This window comes from Cygnus olor, chromosome 13, assembly GCF_009769625.2.
Source record: "Cygnus olor isolate bCygOlo1 chromosome 13, bCygOlo1.pri.v2, whole genome shotgun sequence".
Taxonomy (NCBI): domain Eukaryota; kingdom Metazoa; phylum Chordata; class Aves; order Anseriformes; family Anatidae; genus Cygnus; species Cygnus olor.
This window is the reverse complement of record NC_049181.1, coordinates 18520141-18539771: the sequence shown is the minus strand read 5'-3', so window position 1 is coordinate 18539771 and position 19631 is coordinate 18520141. Positions and strand designations below refer to the sequence as shown.

The following is a 19631-nucleotide window of genomic DNA, read 5'->3' as shown; positions in this document are numbered from 1 at the left end:
CCTCCGCTGACAGGTCCTACCTTGCGGCACCACCTGGGAGCACGAGGCATCTGCAGAACTTCCTGAAAGGGCTTGTTCAAACCCTGCTAGCTCAGACAACAAAAATCTGAGTGACTGCTTGCATAGACCACACAGCTGAATCTCTAAACTTGATGGCATGTCTTGACATTTAGGGAACTGGATCATTTTAATAAGAATAAAGCACGAGTCACAGTAGCAATTGCAAAAGCAATGAACTATTTGTACAGCACTAAATCAATCAGACAGTAAACCAGTCTTAGACTTGATTTTTGAAGGAAGGGAGAGGAATAAACTGACATTGTTGACCATTTCTTCAGCTTACTTTTAGGAATGTTTTTGCTCTGAAAAAGGGACAGAATAATCACAATAGCAAATTATGGTTAGCAACAAAAAACAGAATTTTATTTGTTAACAAATGCAGTGATACTCAAAAAGCTCATTTTGTTAGAAAATCTTTCCATCAACTTAGAAACAGAGGCCTCACTCCAAGTCTATCACTACTTGGACTGATCATAGTAGTGATGCTAGGACAAAGTTCACTGTCGCAGGATTTTGGTAAGGATTATTTAAGTGCCCATTCCCCAGTTCCCATCAATCTGATTGCTCACTAGTACCCAAAATACAAGTCAGTCTTTACCTTTATTGCAACTGCAATTCAAATGTTTCTAGGTGAGAAGGCCGATAAATTCACAAAAATCTAAAAAAGAAAAATAGTAAATAGTGAAAATTCTAGGCATCTCTTAGGTTATAAACATATCTAAACAGATCATTTGATCCAACATTTTTCTGGATTGGTGATGCAAACTTTGTCAGCTGTTGTTGGCGCTATCATTTACACAATTGCAAAATACTACTTGCTGTTAAAAACATGAACAGACTGATCCTGCATGTTAAATCAGGGGATACCACTAGAAACTCCTTACGTTAACAGTCTGGAGTGCTGTATTTTCACCTAAATTCCGAGTGCCTTCAGATATTTCAAACATGTAACATGCTGCCAAACACTCTTCCTGACAAGAAGTTTCCAAAATTTACTCTTTGTTGAAACCAGCATTATGATGTTGCACTGCTTTTAATAGCATCAACTTTAAAGCTTTGGTAGCCTGGTATTCAAAGTTTACTTTTCATGAACTTATTAAAGTTAAATCTACAGAATGCTATCCAAGTTACAGAAATATTTTTCATGTTCAGCTTTTTAGCTGGAAGGTAAACTTATAAACTAATAGATAATGTGTAATGAAAGTATTAAACTGTTTTATCTGTCTGAGGAACAGTCCCACTGAAGAATTACCTTAGAGAAAGAGCCACCAGAAACACTCCCCCCCCCTTTACATCTGCATCCAATGTCTGCACAGAGACCCTAATTCAGAGAGGTAGGAAAGCAAGCGTTAAAACCGTTGGGGTGGTCCTAAAATCTCACGCTTTGGGTATAGAGTAGTGTTAGAATAGACACAAGCTATATCAGTATCTTATTATCATGCATATATTCCAGAAATTATGATCCATGTTAAATGAGGATTAATCTCCACACAACAGTAGTTTAAGTGGATGTAGGTTATACCTGAATAACTGCTACATTTTTACAGTGACAGATGGGGGGAGAGATGGTGAGACTGCTCACCACCTGATCGTTTTTTATTGGGTGGTGTGACCTGAAAGGAACCTTACACTTGTTTCCATGCATCACTTACCCTTCTGCGTATGTGACTATCGTTCATCAAACCATCTATGAGCAATCAAACAACATGACCAGCCCACTGCTAGAACAAGTTTTTATCTTAATTTACATTAGACTAAAATTCCCAGACTGTCTAGCGTGCTCTCTTTTTCAGTCCAGTTTTACATGACTGTAAGGTATTGTTCTTTAAAGGCTTGTAAGAAAAACATACTCAAAAGACCAAGCTTCAGTGAAATACTGAAATGCCTATGCAGCTTCTCTTACATGAACCAGAACAGCAAGGGGAATGTATAACCACAAACAGACTGAGTACTGACAATCCCACAACGTCCAGAAGTAGTATAATCATCCAAGCAGGATGCTCTTCATGGTTTTCTAAGGCATAACCTTGCTCCTATCCCAGTTTCACCAGTTTGACCCTGAGTTTTATTATGAATAGCAAGCTTAGTTTCCCCTTCTTCCTTCCTCTCTTCCCCATAGAGATACCCTTCATAATGAAAGTAGTTTTGACCACATTATTTAAACATGGTAGAGCTTGTAAAAATGCAAAACCATTTGCATGCTTACGAAATAAAGGGAGAATCTATTTTCATAATGAAAATTAAACACATATCAAGCTAACAACAGCACAAAAACAAGCATCTTAAATTCAGTATTAAACTATACTGTGTAAATATACAGTATGAATCAGTTGTGCATGCAGCTGCCGTCATGTAAAGTAACGTGCAAAATGAGAAATTAATGGGCTACTGGGCCAGACAAACTACTCCATCCTCACTTCCTACTTCTGCATCTGGTGCAGAGGACCACAGGCACCGCAAACCAGGATCTCTTGCTTCCCCCCTTCCCCCCAGCCCCCCCATTACATTGCTTTGCTGTTATTTGACATTACCAGTAGCAGCAGATTTTTGTCTCAACTCTTCTTAACGTAACATTGAAAGCTATGGAAACTAATGTTGTAAAACTACACTTAACCTATATAGTATTGTGATTCTTCTTCTTTGAAGATGTATGTTTTTACTGTGAAAAAACTGTCACATTAAGAATATAAAGGGGATTGAAGATTTTAATGCCATAAATAGTACTTAAAACAAAACATTTTGAGTTATATGCAACTAGGGCAAATTATTTTCTTGGATTCACAAGAACATGACCTCAGCATAATGGAAACTCAAACGGAGAAGTGACAACAGTGCAAAAATCCTGCTGGTTCCCTATCAGAGTCTTTAGGTTTGTGTTCATGGCAGCCAACTCAGTCCAACTCTGGACTGCTGTGATCACACAGACTGTTCCCTTGGGCTGCACATTCTGCAGCAAGGCATTTACATGAAGCTTTCAAGTCAAGCCAGGTACCCGAAGCAGCTCCCTATCCAGTCAGACAAGCGTGAGCGCAAGGGAGGAAGTGGAAACGTCAGTTTAACTCAGCTGACACAGGATTACTTGCACCTTTACACCATAGCTTTGTAAGCACCTTAAACAAGCATAAAATGGAGCTAAAGCAGTCTCTACCCACTTTTTGCTGTCCCATTCTGTTCCATCACCTTGCACCAGGATCCAGAGGGAGTGCTGGCTGCAGCTCTTGCAAGCTTACCATGCTCATGGTAGTACAGTGTTAGAAAAAAACAACCAGATGCTGTAGGGTGATAACTAACCTACTTTAATTTATATTAAAAGCAACCCTCACCCTCCCCCCAAAAAAACATACCCCCCCCCAAAAAAAAATAGAGAACAAAACAAAACCACCAACAACCACTTGCAAGTATGTAATTAATTTCTAGTAAGACATTTCCAAACTAATTTTGTATACTCCCAAATATGCATAATTTGTTATTTATTGAAGGTCAGAAGTTAGTAATTTTCCTAATCCAAAGCGGTCATATGGTGCAGGAAACAGAGAGCAGGTGACTACTGAGTTGAGAGCTTAAGCTATGAAAAGAATGCCCTCATTCATAAATTTTGGGGGATTTGCTGTTAACCAACACTTGAACCAACTTTCAGTGTGCACTGATACGAACAGTTTCCAGCTCCTCAAACCTACCTAGCATATTTGAAAGTAGTGACATTTCATGGGCTGCTCAGCTCCTCTCGCTTCCAAGAGGAAACACGTTGAAAATGACTCACTGTGTGTTCTATCTGCCATGTACTTCATGTGAGCATGATCTTTTCAACAAAATATTGCACGTGTAACTACTGGAGAGGAGACAACAAAGTGCCCGACATTGCTTGGGCAATGTGAAACGTTTCAGTAAATGCGAGCGCCCACATCAATTCACTGGTTTTTGCAGCAAGACACTTGCATCCTCCTACCAGCAATTATCACAGCACTGCCTCCTTGTACCCTTACCTCTGGCTTCGCTCAGCCCTACAAGCTCAACAGCATGCTGATGGACTGCATCAAGTGCATGCACTTAGTTACGCTTGGAAAGACCCCTGCAGATTTCTGTACCACCTGCCATACACAGGTACAGAACTGTTAACTGCAACCTTGTGCAAAGTTAGACAGTGTTTTGTAGTATCTGCTTTAGTGCTTCTGTGGCCTAACCAGACAGTGAAGCCTCTGTGTGTTCACTGAGCACGAGAAACTGTCAGTGCAGGGCCTTAGCAGATGAATGCTCCTTATCTGCAATCCAGTGCGTCTCTGTACTCTTTTCTCAGTAGATTTCCTGATTCAATTAGTACGGGTGGCTCCTAGTGTACAGAAATGCACATAATGTGATTTATAGAATAGTAACCTACTTAAAACATCGAATCAGACTTGTGGCCAGATAAGCAATCATTACAGAAACAAATGATCTTTTATTTTGGGAGATTCCGTATTTTAGCAAATACTGCCTTACAGGAGGCTTGCTATTGACCCAGGTAAGCTGGATGTAAAACGAGCAACAAGTTGCTCAGTTGTCAGAAACTTGCACACCTTTAGCTTTCACTTCAGAAGACCAGTGAGACATTGGTTTTAGTTTCAAGCTCATCAGTACACATTATGCTGAACCAAGCACAGTTCGTTTGCTCCAGCAGAGTAGCTAATAGAAAAAAATTGGGGGCAGGAATCAACAGGCGTGTCCCCTTGATGCTGTGGCCTGATAGCGCTCTGACAGCAGGCACACGACCGGATGAAGGGCTCCCTCCTGCAGGCTCAGCACCAGAGCCCAGCCATGCGGCCATCCACAGCCAGGAGGCCTCTGGGCTCCACAGCAAGAAGCTGGAGAAGCTGTTGGACGTATCAATGTGCCACTGTTTCTATCTGTAAAAACGTTTCTGCTAATGTGGGATGGTAAGAAAAACTTGCTTGCACTAGCAGACTCTTAAAGAAAGCCAAACATAGGTGTTAGTGCTGTTCTTATGTGACGCATAACGATTTTCTGACTGCCACAGAAGTGCCTTGGGGCACACGTGCTCTGCAGAAACCATTTGTTTGTTTTCTGCAGTGCCTCCTACATTCTTTTCCAAGAGACTGAACTGGGGAATAGAAAAAAAAATGCTTCTAACAACTACCAACACTGAACAAAAATTTCTCTTTGCAATATTACATACTTAATATTATTATTTATTCAGATCTTTGTGCTAATATTTGTCTACTTTCATGAGCTGAATCTGTGCAAACAATGCTCTTAGGAAGGCTCAAGGGTCAGTTACCAAGCAGGACAGTTACTCAATTATTTTATGGGTGACTCTGACAATGTAGAAGGTATACAGGGGATACCACCCCGCTGCAAAGGGTTTGATGGGCAGAGATATGGCTATGCATGCAACTATTTGGGAACAAGGGAAAGTATATTAAGAGCTAAGCAGCAGCTCATGCATGCTTGGCATTTGTTTTGAGTTGCATTGTTTAAGCTTTGAAAAATTTCCATATGGAAATGAGGGTTTTTGGAGTGCTCAGCATCACCAAGTGTCTTACTTGAAGAGCTCCCGCAGACAACTGACATCTGACCTGGCAGACTGCAGCAGAGCTCCCAGAAACAATCTCACAAATCAGGTTCAAACATTTTATCAGCCTGAATGCTTTTTGGCCCAGCTGGAAACTGCCCTTGCTACATCGTGGAGTTTTAGTCCAGTCTGCGACTAGGCAACTTCTGCATCAAGGTGACTCTGTCAGTTTCTCCTGCAAGAATCAAACAGGAGACCCTAACCCAGCTCCCCAGACAGCTGTTTGCCTGCAGCTTGCTGACTCTCCTAGGAATGCAGAAGAGCTTAAGCTATCAGTGGCAGTGCACACATGTCACCATGGGCTCACATAGACACCCCTCTGACCACCCCAAACGTTTGGTAAGGAAGTCTCCCTGAGTGCCAACAGAAAGTTAAGCAATTTTCTCAGGGTGTTAATAAGGTTCATAAGGAAAGGCGATCAAGAAACAGCTTGCAAGAATCTGGAAGACGTCCAGGCTCCCTCAGAAGTTGATTGTTAGCATCAATGTGAGAGGAAAAAGCCATACCTTGGGCCATCTCTTTGAGAGCGCATCCAATAATACACCTTTCCTCCACTCCCCACTGCTCTACTAATAGCTTTCCATTTCAAAATTAAAAAGCCTCAAGGTTAATGGAGGAAGGCTTCAACAAGAAACCCTGAAGTCAAGTTTCTCTCTTCAGTCAGCTCTTGTCCGCAGTGTTCTCAACACAAGCCCAATTAAAGCCTGCAAATTAAGAAGTGCCACAGGGGACATCACTGAGAGACCACTTGTTCCCCAGAACATTCTATTCCTTCTGCTAAAAAAGTAAATAATTTGCTTGATAGAAAAACAGTATTAAAGGAGTGATTAAAGGGATCTGTAGCTTCTCTGGCTCCTTGTCACACTGGCTGCTATGCCTAGATTATCTATCCCTGGCATTACAAGTAGTGCAGAAGAATCTTATTATATTGAAGTGTCTTGTTGTTTTAAGAACTCAACTGCCTGTTTCAGATTCTGGCACGCCATTCATTCTGCACTAGGATGCTCAAGAACAGGGAGATATACCTAAAGCTATGCCAGACAGACCTGTGCAGCCAGCACGGGAAATGGTGTAACCTGCCACGCACACCAAGCTCAGTATGGACAGCTTAACTCAGCTAGCAGAAATGAGGAGAACTTCACTGGTGAAAATCTGTTCTCATGGAGCTGCCCACCCAAACAATACTCACTCTCATTTTCTGAGCAATCTTCTGAGAATGAATTCAAGAACTTCACAGTCTCCTTGGAGAACTGCTGAGTCTCCAGCTTACCTAGGTAAAGTGGCCAACTTCCCACCAGTTTTCCAAAGATGACTGGAAGGTCTTCAATTCTTCTTAAAAAGCAGAACTGCATAAGGGTTAAACGTCTATCATAATTACAGTGCTAGTTATTAGCAAGCATAAAGGTATACTGCAGCTGCTAATGGAGCTTTATTCTGTACCACAGGCTTCATGGAGGCGGCGGCAGCTGCAGATGTGCAGTCCCCAATAACCCCAGCTCACAGCCCAGAGACACAACACTGTACACTGGGGTGCAACTGGGCAGCGCTGCTCACGAGGAGCCTTGCACACGTGGCATGCTTGTGGGCTGCTGTGGAAGAGCAGCATTCAGGTAAGAACCTTCGTTAAAGATACAACTGCTGCTACTCAAATTACTTCTCTAAAGTTGCACAGCAAATGCACAAACAAGTAATTCTATAAACTAGACATCTAACTGCAGTAAGTACAGTTGAAACTGAATAATTACACACACGGAGTAACACAGTTTAGATGCAATTCAGATGCACATCTTGCTCACTGTGAGCAGTGGTTCAAAAGAAACCATAACCACCACTTCCTACAGAACAAATTTACTGTTGTGTGTCTGCTACAATGAAAGTCACATTTATTAAGAAGTGTTACTTAAATTTAGAATGCTACACAGTTAGGTAAGGCACCAAGCTAAGTAGAACAAGGACAGAGTGCACTGTACTAATACTGTTTTCACCTTAAAATGGGTTGTATGGTATCATAAAATATCTTTAAAAGTAAATAGATCTGCTGCACAGATCTAACAAGTCATTCTGCAAAACATAACTGTTAGCTGGACATTAAGATTTTTTATTTTTTAACATGTTGACCATGCTTATACTAGAAGCAAAGCACAATGAGGTACGCTAAATGTGTCATTAGCAGCTATTTTAAAAATAAACTGTACATTTATCATAAACATACATTTTTATAGAAATCTTCTGAACACAAGCATCTCTGTGAAGCATCTTATTCACTTGCAGTCTTATTTTCTATAATAAGTAGTACTAAACCAGAACACCACTTCAGAGTTACTACAATAATATGTAAGTCTTTAATTAGTAAGTTTTAAGAGTGCAAGTGTTGGAATGTAATGTGCTATTTTAAGCTTGTCCTTGTCATGCCAACTTGTTTCTAATTTCAAAGGTTTTCAAGAAAAGTTAGTTTTTTTTCCATTGGTATGTACATTAATATTTTAACTGCCATAATGCATCTATGCTATTAACATTCCTGATGATCAGTGCATGGAAATAAGAGCATTTTCCCCACACACTAACAAAAGTAACAAGCAAAAATAATTAGACAAGGTACGGCATCATCACACAGTAGAGGAAATGTACGTGCTCTGACTTTTAACACTTAACAGCTGTTTCTGACAGACCAGTGAATTTATAATAAGAATTAAAAAAAGAAAGATAAATCTGTTGCCTAACAGGCAAGTTACAAGTATGCTTTTAGAAAAAAAGATGCTCAGCTGATGCAACAGTAATGTACTCAAAGGAATCAAAAATCACATCAACATACACCAAAGGAAATCCTAGGTCACTGGTTTCCTCCACACTGAACAGCTGTCGTATTCAGGTATAACAGATTTAAGAGCCTTGAATTTTAAACAATCCAGCTTGGAGACTTTTAAATCTGTGATAATTGGTGTATCACTTTATCTCCCCCTTGGAGAGGAAGTTATCTCACCTGGAAGCTTAGTGATCTCCCAGCTGCACAATATCCAATGATCTAACATCAACTGTACTACAAAGCAAAAACATGCAGAATTTAAATTGTTTTATCAATATCTAGGATTCCTTACAAAACGCTTTACTGAGCTGAAAAGTACTTCTTGATTTCAGTGGAAGGTCTGAGGCTTAGCTCTGTCTGGAGCAAAGAGGGAAGCAATTTCCCATGTCCACATTACACAGCTATTAACCTAAGAGCAAACCTAATACAACGCATGCTAACTTTTTGATGCCATAGGATTAGCTCCACCCTCACTTCCAATAAGCAACTCGCATACACAAACTTGAAAAATAATACATTAAATAAATCAACATTCTGGCAACATGTTGGCTAGCAGAAAATATCCCCCCCCTTAACTCCATACCCACCATCACCTTTCTTTACTTCTGCTCCTCTATTTCTGAAGAATGCCTGTGCAATTTATTTCCATATCGACAAATGGCTCCACATGCCTTCTGAGCCTTCTGCCATCACTAGGGTCATCTGAAAAGGTAAAGTAACTCCCTGGCAAATTGTACCGACACGCCTGCCTCACACACTGCTCATCAAACCTAACCTTTGCAGAAGATCAGGTTCAACCCGGCACAGAGATTAGTCTTGGCTCCAAAGCTACTATGAGCTACGGCAGCGCTGTCAGAAGCGGCCCAGTAGCCCGAAGAGTCCAAGGGCTTCCTATCTAGGCCAACAGCAGCGCAGGGAGCTGCCGCCCCCACCTCTCATTCCTAACCTCTGGATCATGCACTTGGTCAGGTAAATAATGTTATGTGCTGCTGGCACACGATGAAAGCCGTATCTCGATTACAAGTATACTTCATATGAAGTACGAGGTAGAAGCTGATAGCTCTAAGGAGCAGCAGGGTAGGGAAAGGAAACCTACTGTAGTTTATTTAAGTTCTCTCCAATTATTTTTGGAGATCTCGGCTGAGTGGCTCGATGCAGATCACACAAAGTATCTATTGTGATGAAGAAAACTGAAACCGCACCTCCCCAGCAGTTCTGGCAACTAGTCAGTCTTCCTCTTTGCAAACGTGAGCCTTGCTCTGTATAGGGCTTTTAGCTCAGGTTCACATAAAACCTGTGAAAGCTTCTCACAGTTCCAGCAGATCCAGGACTCTGACAAGACTCTCCCAGCCAACCCCTCAGAACACAAACAGCAATCTGTGGGGAAGGGCCATGGCACTTTCAGGCTTCACCTGAACCATGTATCATTATAGAAGCAGAAGGAAGAAACCCGTCACACCACTTCAAGCGTGTGTTTTACTTTCAGCATGACACAAGCTACTCCGTGAGCGTGTGGCCACAGAAGTAATTAGTGTTGTGTTCAGCTTTCATTTTTATGTGCCTGCCTACAAAGTTCAAGATTTTGAGGAAGCATGCAGTCATTAGTGCCTGTGGATTATGGACAATCCTAATTTCTTTTTCCCCCTCAACTGAAAAACAAGGACAAACAATAGCAAATTATTAATAAGTCCTAGCCACCTATTCCACTTACCAAGGAGAAATACTCTCTCTTGAATTTCAAGGGTCGTGGTAAATGGGGCCACATCTGGCTGGCGGATGGTCACTAGTGGGGTCCCTCAAGGCTCCATTTTAGGGCCAGTCCTCTTCAATGTTTTTTTAAATGATTTGGATGTAGGACTAGAAGGTGTTCTGAGCAAATTTGCCGGCGACACTAAACTTGGAGGAGTTGCGTACTCAGACGAGGGTGGAAAGGCCTTGCAGAGAGATCTGGGCGATCACCAACCACGTGAAGTTTAACAAAAGCAAGTGCCAGGTCCTGCACCTGGGACGGGGCAACCCTGGCTATACGTACAGACTGGGCGATGAGACGCTGGAGAGCAGCCCCGCAGAGAGGGATCTGGGGGTTGTGGTTGACAGCAAGTTGAATATGAGCCAGCAGTGTGCCCTGGCAGCCAGGAGGGCCAAGCGTACCCTGGGGTGCATCAAGCACGGCATCGCTAGTCGGTCAAGGGAAGTGATTGTCCCGCTCTGCTCTGCGCTGGTGCGGCCTCACCTCGAGTACTGTGTGCAGTTCTGGGCACCACAGTACAAAAAGGACATTGAACTGTTGGAGAGTGTCCAGAGGAGGGCGACGAAGATGGTGAAGGGCCTAGAGGGGAAGACATACGAGGAGTGGCTGAGGTCACTGGGCCTGTTCAGCCTGGAGAAGAGGAGGCTGAGGGGGGACCTCATCGCAGTCTACAACTTCCTCGCGAGAGGGAGTGGAGAGGCAGATGACCTATTCTCTGTTATCACCAGTGACAGGACCCGTGGGAACAGTGACATCAGGAAGAGGTTCTTCACCAAGAGGCTGGTCGCACACTGGAACAGGCTCCCCAGTGAAGTAGTCACTGCACCAAGCCTGTCTGAATTTAAGAAGCGATTGGACTGTGCGCTTAGTCACATGGTCTAAACTTTTGGGCAGACCTGTGCGGTGCCTGGAGTTGGACTTGATGATCCTTATGGGTCCCTTCCAACTCGGGATATTCTATGATTGAATTTCCCCTTTGGACCTGCTGTACAGCTTGCCTACTCCCCTGAGCACCTCCCGGATGGAAAGGTATCAGAGCGATCCCAGTTACAGGGGGACGAGGAGGTACGGCAGCTTTGAAACAAAGCCAAGCACAAAGTAGTCGCTCTCTAGCTGCTGTGGAACACAGGAAAATTAAGGTAGTGTGGCCAGCTTTTGAGAAGTACCTTCCACAAAACAGGTGTTCTTTGGAAGAGACTGTACCAGCTAAATAACAATCCAACGTACAAACAAATAGAACAAAACTGTAAGTTTTGTTTCTCAGAAAATTGCCTTCTTCCTTCTGTGAAGCTTCCCTCTCTCCTGAAAATATAAATGTCTTGAAGCACAGTGACCACAGGCCTATACAATGAAGATTTCCCTTAATAATTAACTCAAATTCTTTTTAGCATAAGAAATTTCTTATGAAAAAGATTTTTCTTACAAACAGGCACTCAATCACTTGTCACGTTAACTACCTTTTTATTAATGATTAACTTTAATAGATTATGCATGTTTATTTGGCTCAGGCTCTGACTACCATTTAAATATTTCACTTGGGAATTAACTTCATTTAAAACAGCATAATAGGGTGCATTTGTTTTACTAGATGGGTATCTTGCCATCTCTTGGAATATATCTGTATCTAACGCCTTGCCTTAGTGACTTGTTCAAGAGTTGCTTCCTAGCTTTATAAAAGGGCTGGACCATAATCTCCTTGTTAGAAGGAGGTGTCATCCACAGAACACTGGTAGTTTATTGTGCTGAAAATTTATAGCTGCTGATAAACATTGGATTATTGAGCCAGCAGACAACAGGCGACACTGCCACTTGCTAGCACAGCGTATGTTACAGATAGCGTTAAAGATAAGGCGTAAGTAAAGTTTGCATGAGATGCAAATCCCTCAGTAATTAACATATCGTGTAAACCTTATCACAGGCTTTTCTTGGGCAGTGCAGGGGAAGGAAATTTGTCATGCCTGTTTTACGTTTTATGTAATTGTATAGTTTAAGACATCAATGCAGGGGATTTTGCAAATACAAAGAAGTGGGAAGGAAATTAAAAATACATAAATATTTACTAAAATAACTTCTACATGGAAATATTTAAGATTTCCATGGAACTGTGTTAAATGCAAATTTTGTATCCAAGCATGAAGAACAGAACAAAAACATTTTTTTTCCTGGAACTAGGGAACACTGAGTTATGTCTCTTATTTGGGAGAAAAAATTGGTTTGGGGATTTGCTTGTCTAAAATTTAAGATTTCCACATGGCAGGAAGAAACATCCACAGTTCCCATCACTGCAGTTACTCAGAGATGACAAATCCTAATGACTCAAAATGTAGAACTCGAAAATAGAAAGATGGTATGTTTCTAATTGCTATTTGTAGCCTTATTTGCTATCTTTTTGCACTCAGAATTGGCAAGGCATGCAGATTTACCTTTAATATTAAACGGCAAAGCATATCATATCTGTATTTTTAAGCTGTAACAGTCCAAAAGAAAAATAACGAAGTAACGACAGATACCACCTTCAACCTGACAACCCCCTTTCACAGCCTCTGGGGGAGCAGAGCGGTCGGTTTACTTTCTACGGAAACAAGTCACAATTTACAAAACGCTTCTCGGTGACCTCAATCTCCATTTCCTGAGCATCCTGACCGAACAAAAAGAACCCGAACCCAACGCCTCCCGGGCACCCGGCTGTCGTGCAGGCGCCGCCAGGCCGCGCCAGGGCCAGGCACCGCCTCACACCAGCAGCGGGCCGCGTCCCCAGCCCGGCACCGGCCGGGGGGCTCCGGGAGAAGCCTCAGCCCCGGCTGCCTCCGCCCAGGGCCGCGGTCCCACGCCCGTCGTGCAGGGCCGGCCCCGGAGCCGGCTCCCGGAGCCCCCCGGCACTGCTCGCCTCAGCCCCGCGGGGCGAGGAGCGGCCCCGGGGCCGCCGCAGTTGTGTTGCGCCGCGCACACTCACCTCAGCTCGCCTCGCCTTCACCTCACGCCGCCCGCCTCGGCTCGGCCGCTGCTAAAATGGCTGAGAGCCGGCGAGGGGGGGGGTGATGGAGGGGAAGGGAAGGCGGGGGGGAAGCGGGAGGAGGAGGAGCGAGCCCCCGCTCCGCCGCCAACGCTCCGCCGCTTCTGCTGACGCGACGCCGCCGAGGAAGGGGCGGCGCGGGGTCGGGGCCCCATCAGGCTCGAGGTGTCCCCCCCCCATCAGGCTCGAGGTGTCCCCCCGCAGCCCGAGGCCGGGGGGCAGAGCTGGGGGACCCCACGGGGACTTACTCGGTGCAAGAAGAGGGTTTCAGCTGCAGCGCTGAGGAGAGCAGCTCGGCTTGTTCACAGTGCGGTTCGCAAAGCCAGAGGCCACAAATATACCTGTGATTCATGCAAAAGCTGGCCAGATGGTTATACATGGGCTGCAGTCTGAGGCTTCTTCCAAGCAGGGCGAGCACAAAATAACTAACTTTCGAGAAGACGCATAGCCACATCGTAACAACATGTAAAAGAAGAGAAAACACGCCATGCTCCCATCAATCCCGAGCAGATGTCCTGCACAGTCCTCCCCCAGCCCATATGGAGCTGGGCAGGATGTGAAAAAAGGGAAACTAAAAAACAAGCAGTAACTATATTTGGTATCAGGAATTTGTTCCTATTAAAGACAGCACCTTGCAGGAGGCTAAAATCTTCTGGCAACAGCTGAATATGCAATGTGGGTGTTACACGTAATAATTCCTAGAAAAGCACAAAGTGCATCACTTCCTTGCATCGAGGCTGAATAGAACTACCGTGTGGTTTTTGCTTTGCTTGGGCCATATGAATTTTAGGGCAGCCCCTTATTGCTCTCACTTTGTTGTAATCTGTTTCAAACCTCACTGTTTTCCTTATTGTCAGGTCATTGCTAATGAAAGAGCCTGGATTGTGCAAGATGCCCAAAGGCACATCTGCTTTATGCAGACTTGATATTTCTTGATCTAACCTCTCCCTATTAAGGAAGGGTTAGGCAAACAAACTTGGTAGAGATTTTTTTTTTTTTTTTTTGCCAACTAAAACACAGACACATTAGCCTGTTTTCCAAATCTTTCTCATAAATGGTCAGTGGGTAAGAGAATATATTTGCAATTTGTTCCAAGTATTTTTTACTTCCTGTAGTCTTAAATTTTAAGTTAATAGAGCTTAGTGACGAAGTATCCTGCCAGTGGGTAAGGAAGCATGTTCTGTGTGGGAGCCACCCAAAGCCCTAGAACGGCCACACTGGGTCAGAACAAGGACCGGCTGGTACAGTCTGCTGCTTCCAGCAGGGGCTGGCACCCCCGGGGAAGAAAATGAAGTCTGCAGCTCAGTGATTTTTAGCTAAAAGTAGCATATTCCTGCCCTTGATAGACAAATTTGTGGAAGAAAAATCCAGTTGCTTTCTTAATCCCTATAATCTATAGCCTGATGTAATTCCACAGTTTTCATGCTCTGTGAAAATCACTCCTGTATGTTTTGAGCCTTCTGTCTGGTATTTTCATTTGATATCCCTTGACTTCTGTGCTAATTATCCATGAATTACTGCTCTCTCATAACTGTCTCCATGTCACTCCTTGTTCTGTAGGTCTGTGCCACAGCTTCTGTGCACTAATACCTCATCCATCTCTCTTCTAGGCTGACAAGTCTAGTGTTCTCCAGGTGCAGTGACCTGGGACTTCAAAGAAATTTAAGCTGGGGCTCCCATCCCTCTACCTCACACTGCTTATTCTTGCTCCCACGTCAATTTCAGGTGCTGTGTGTTTTGTGGTGGCTGCAACTCTTCGCTCACACCCTCCTAAAAGGAGACCTCACCAAGTCATTGGACCTCCTTTTCAACCTCCCCTCGGCCCTGGACAAGGCAGTCCTGAGTGCCACAGGAAGGCCAGTGGGTCATTCAGGTTCAGTGGCATGGTCTTGTGTGCTCAACAAAATGTCCTTCCCTGAAATCATTTCTGAGCCTCAGATCCTCACACTCCCTCCTCATTTTTTTTTTTTTTTTTTACCCCCCAGTTTTCCCATTAAACAGGAGGTATGCTCTCCACATTCCCTTTCCTCTAGCCTTTTCCCGTGCCTGCAGGGCCTGACAGATTTGTTAGGGCTGGGCTAGCAGCTGTCCCTAAAAGAATAAGACAAAAGCCCTTCATACTCACAGAGATACTTGCCTGGCCCTGCAGTGAGCTGGTTCCTGAGCCGAACCAGATGGGACCTACCCTGCCCCCTTGCAGGCAGAGGCAAGAAATTGTGACCGTCCCCAGCAGCTGTAGGGCAGATCGGCTGAAACATCCACAGCCCCACAACCCTGTTACCTCTGCAGAGCCCCTCTGAATCTCTGATGATCTGTTTTGCTTTCTGGCGTCTCTTCCATAGTTCTGTTTTCTTTCCAAGATGGGAGAAGTGGGAACTCTACATTTTAGATGGTCTAGGCTTTATCGTTTTTCTGCAAAAATAATTTAAAAAACTAAAAATTATTACTATCATGTTCAATACCAATGGTTTCCTGTTTAGTAAAATGAATAAATTGCCAAGAGATGCCATCACCTGAAGTAGTGCGTACATCTGGTTGCATTTTCACCTCTCAGAACTACTTTTTGTAATTTTAAATCACTTTTTCCTATTTTCATTAAGACCTACTTAAAAAAAAAAAGAGAGAAAACTTTAATTAAACAAAAGTAATAGGCACAATTTATAACTTCTGCACACAGTTAAAATATTGATTTTTTAATGTATGATAAATATATGACATCTCTTTAAGTCATAGTATCTTACGTCAAGTAAAAAAGCGGTTGAAAGGAGCCCAGTTTATAAGATGATACTAAGCAACCACCAAGAACTACACACTCTGGAATTTATTTGTTTCAGAAGGATGAGCTTCTAAGTCAGTTTGATAATTTCAGCAACATCAGAAAAAACAAAAAGGTTAATTACAGAAAAAATTTGGTTCAATACAGAAAAAAGATAACCTGTCAGGTTACAATTATGATAATGAGTCCTAAATTAAGCTTGCCAAAGACAAGGTGTACAAGTGAAGAGCCAAAATGCGCCTTGTTCTGGGCAGGTTCTAGAAACAGCACCATGGGCAGCCTTTCCTGTAGCTACAGGTATGCCAATGCCTGACTGAAGTATGGAGGATTTACTGATGTGGCTGTTGGTCTTCTATTTGTCATAAGAAATAGTTACATTTAAATGCATTCTTTGAAAACTTGCCTATATCGTCTTTTGAAAACAAATCAGAAATAGATTTATTTGCTCTCTATAAATAAACAGTTAGGGTCAACTAGCAATACACTGAGGGTAAGTAGAATATGTCCTAAGGCTTCCAAAAAGGTAGCTAAGAAAAGCAAACCTGTTGTCAGGAGGTTTACATTTATTACAAAAGGGCTGAAACTCCTCTGCAAATATTTCAGGAGTCCATGAAGAAAAATAGTAACTGCCTTAATGCAACAGTATGTCACACTGTCTTTAAAAACAAATCTGAATGAAAGGGATCTCTTTGTCTCCCATCGCAACTGCTTTGTATCTTTCCAGTAACTAAAAAACAACAATGATTTCAGTGGAGTGTTATCAGTATAACAGAACTTCCCAGATGGTGGAATTGTCCTGTACCACCCCTAATTTTCATCTTTATCACAGAGGTCAAAAAGAAGCAAGAGAAAGGTATGTTGAGTAGAGACTAAGGCCAATCTAAAAGATCTCTGTTTTTCACCTATGATGAGATGAAACCTCTGAAATAGTCAATAGTTTCTCACCTCATTCCTGGCTTCAGCAAGGGAATTGCATAATTTTAACTCTTTTAATCTAAGTAGTAAATCAATATTTGAAGGCTCCTGGGTTGTTTATGTTAGGAGCAGCGACTGGTGAAATCAAGTACTTCTGTGATGCAATTCTGTTTTTACACAGTGTACAGTTAGAATCAAAACAGCAGAAAACTAACTTTGCACATAAGCTTCCTTTGCCTTTTTTCTTAGCAAACACTCTCCAAAGAAAGTTATCTCAGTTTTGCCTTAGGCTGGTAAAGGCTTAATGTGTTCTTTTTTCTTTTTAATTGTGTTTCTGCTACTTCTCAATTAACTTAGGCACATAGTTAAAAAAAAAAAAAAAAAGGATGAAGCATGCTAGACCTCCACATTATCTCCTTTCATCAGGAATAACATACATTTGTTGTTCTCTCTAAATCTTTTTAAACTGACTCAGGTTTTAAAAGAGGACACAACACCAATAACATAGCAGTCAGTCATACAAATTTGGTGATAAAAAGGATTGTTGATCCTCCAAAGAAGTACATTTCAAGGAGAAATTTCAAGCAGGGGAGAACTGAAAGATGGCTTTTTAAATAAAGGGTGGTGTTTAAAGAGGCCTATTTCGGAAGCTACGAATCGCTTCATTCTTTGACACTTTTTGTTCAAGCTAGTTCAATTCCCTTCTTACTATTATATTATACATGAAACCAGAATGGAAAATTATCTGCAAATCTGTTTATAACAGTAGCCGTAAAGTAACCAATTTGAATATAAAAGAGGGAATAATTCTTTATTACATCTAGTATCTATAGCCACCACACTGTATGCTTTTTGGGGAAGGAGGAGAGGGGAAGTCAAGACAAAGTTTGATAGTTCTTTTTTAGTCTCCTGAACTAAAAAACTTTAATCATTTTTGTTACCCTGAGCTGTACAAATCTGGCTTCTCATTCTTGGGTCATTATGTAGGCTTGCAAGCATTGAACATATAATTACATTACATAATTGCATCTTTGTTTTTAAGCCATATTCCATGCATGAAACAGAAACGTGTACCCACTTGCAGACATAACATTTGTATTCTGTAAAAATGTCGCTTTCATTGCTTGTTCAGATCGATGCGGAGTTTAGAACTACTTTCTTTTCCAGGGTAGTGGCTGGCAGTAATTTTCTGTCTTTTAGGCAGCAGGAGAGGCAATCCGTTGTAGTATTACCAAGATATCTGCTATGCTTCACAAGACCCAAGTATCTGCAGCACTTCAGAGACTGCAATATACTGTTCATTAGTCGTGACCTATCAATATGTACTGTCCAGTATGCTTCAAGATACCATACCTATGGTAGCATGCATTGTCATACTTTTGGGCTTGAGTATTGATTTTTCTGTCCAAGCGGGCACCTAGTTGTTTAATGATCATGGATCAAATCAGCGCTTCATCTACTGTACTGCTGAGATCAGTAGGCTTGCACACTACATAAAGTCAAAGGAGAATGCAGTTTCAACATTGTCTTGATGTACAGTTTATGACAAAACTGAAAAGCCCCATCAGAAGCACAGCTTCAGAGTACTAAACCCCAAACATGATACTATATGTTCATGGAATTGTATATTCTTCCTGACATGAAGAATATTCATTTTAAGACAGGAAAACAGTACTGACAGGGGTATTTCTGTTCTATACCAAAATAAATCTAACGAAAGATCTGGCACTCTGGATTTAATAATGTTGGTGCAAAAATTTACATGCTTATTAGTAGAACATACACAACTGTACAATCATCAGATCACTGTACAAAACAAAATACTAAAAATGATTTTATGGACTTCAGAGAGAACTTTGAACAGTCATTGCAAGGACTTTGAATAGTTCCCACATAATGAAATATGTTCAGTACTTCCTAGAGATGGTCAAAAGAAAGTAAATAGAAGTCTCTAAAAATGGATCTTGTGAAAAAATCAGAAAACATTTCAGTCTAAAGAGCACAACCATAGTTAGTAATAGCTACAACAGGCCAGCCTTACTATAAAGAGCCCATTAGATTAGGACAGATTATAGTTAAAAATATGGCTAAAATATTGCCTTATTCCAGTCTATTCCACACTCTTTTCATTAGAAACACCCGAGTCTTACAATTTCCTTTAAGGGAATCATAATATTTTAAACACTGTGATGCCCTAATTCAGTATGAAACTGTTTTGGGTGTTTGTTAGAGCAAAGACTAAAATTCAGCGAGGACCTTGACCTCAACAGGTTTTCTGTTTACATATGCCATGGCAGAAGTTTGTCTTGACAGAAACAACAAGGCCAACCTCTCAATCAATACCCTTTTCCATATCCTATTTCTTTTAATTATTTAGAACCTAAACAGTAAAAAAAGAACTACCCGTTCACCTTAACGGTGTTCCAACTTGTCATCTGAGCTCAGTTTTTATAAAAGTGTGATGCAATTAAAAAAAAAGTAACACAAGTTCTAATCACATGTGTCTGCAGGCTGGCTGCCACTTCACATACATTTCAGAGGAATATGTAATAGGCAAGTACAAACAAAATCCTCTGTTGTGCCCCCATACAAAATGTTCTTACAGGAACAGTTGCATGTGCACATATTCCCCAGAATTTGTAATGTGAGAAGTAATGTTGTAAGATAAGAATGACTCAACTTATTGCTTATATATTTTTAGTGATTCTTTTTTTTTTTTTTTTTTTTTTTGAGGGCGGGGCTGAGGGG

General features: G+C 41.9%; 1 protein-coding gene across 11 annotated transcripts in view; it reads right to left on the bottom strand.

Annotated features, from left to right (window-relative positions):
* The window catches only part of ACSL4 (acyl-CoA synthetase long chain family member 4), a 40716-nt gene extending 26952 nt beyond the window's left edge, over positions 1 to 13764 (bottom strand). For 2 of the 11 annotated variants that reach the window (XM_040572574.1, XM_040572577.1), the window contains exons 1-2: positions 13133 to 13290; positions 659 to 718 (exon numbers count right to left, since the gene is read on the bottom strand). The gene's annotated coding sequence lies outside the window, so the exon portion shown is untranslated. Of the gene's footprint in view, positions 1 to 658; positions 724 to 1312; positions 1382 to 13132; positions 13293 to 13440 lie in introns of those variants that run through there. The other 9 variants (XM_040572580.1, XM_040572581.1, XM_040572571.1 and 6 more) reach the window with 8 other exon arrangements.
* Positions 13765 to 19631: the final 5867 nt, after the last annotated feature.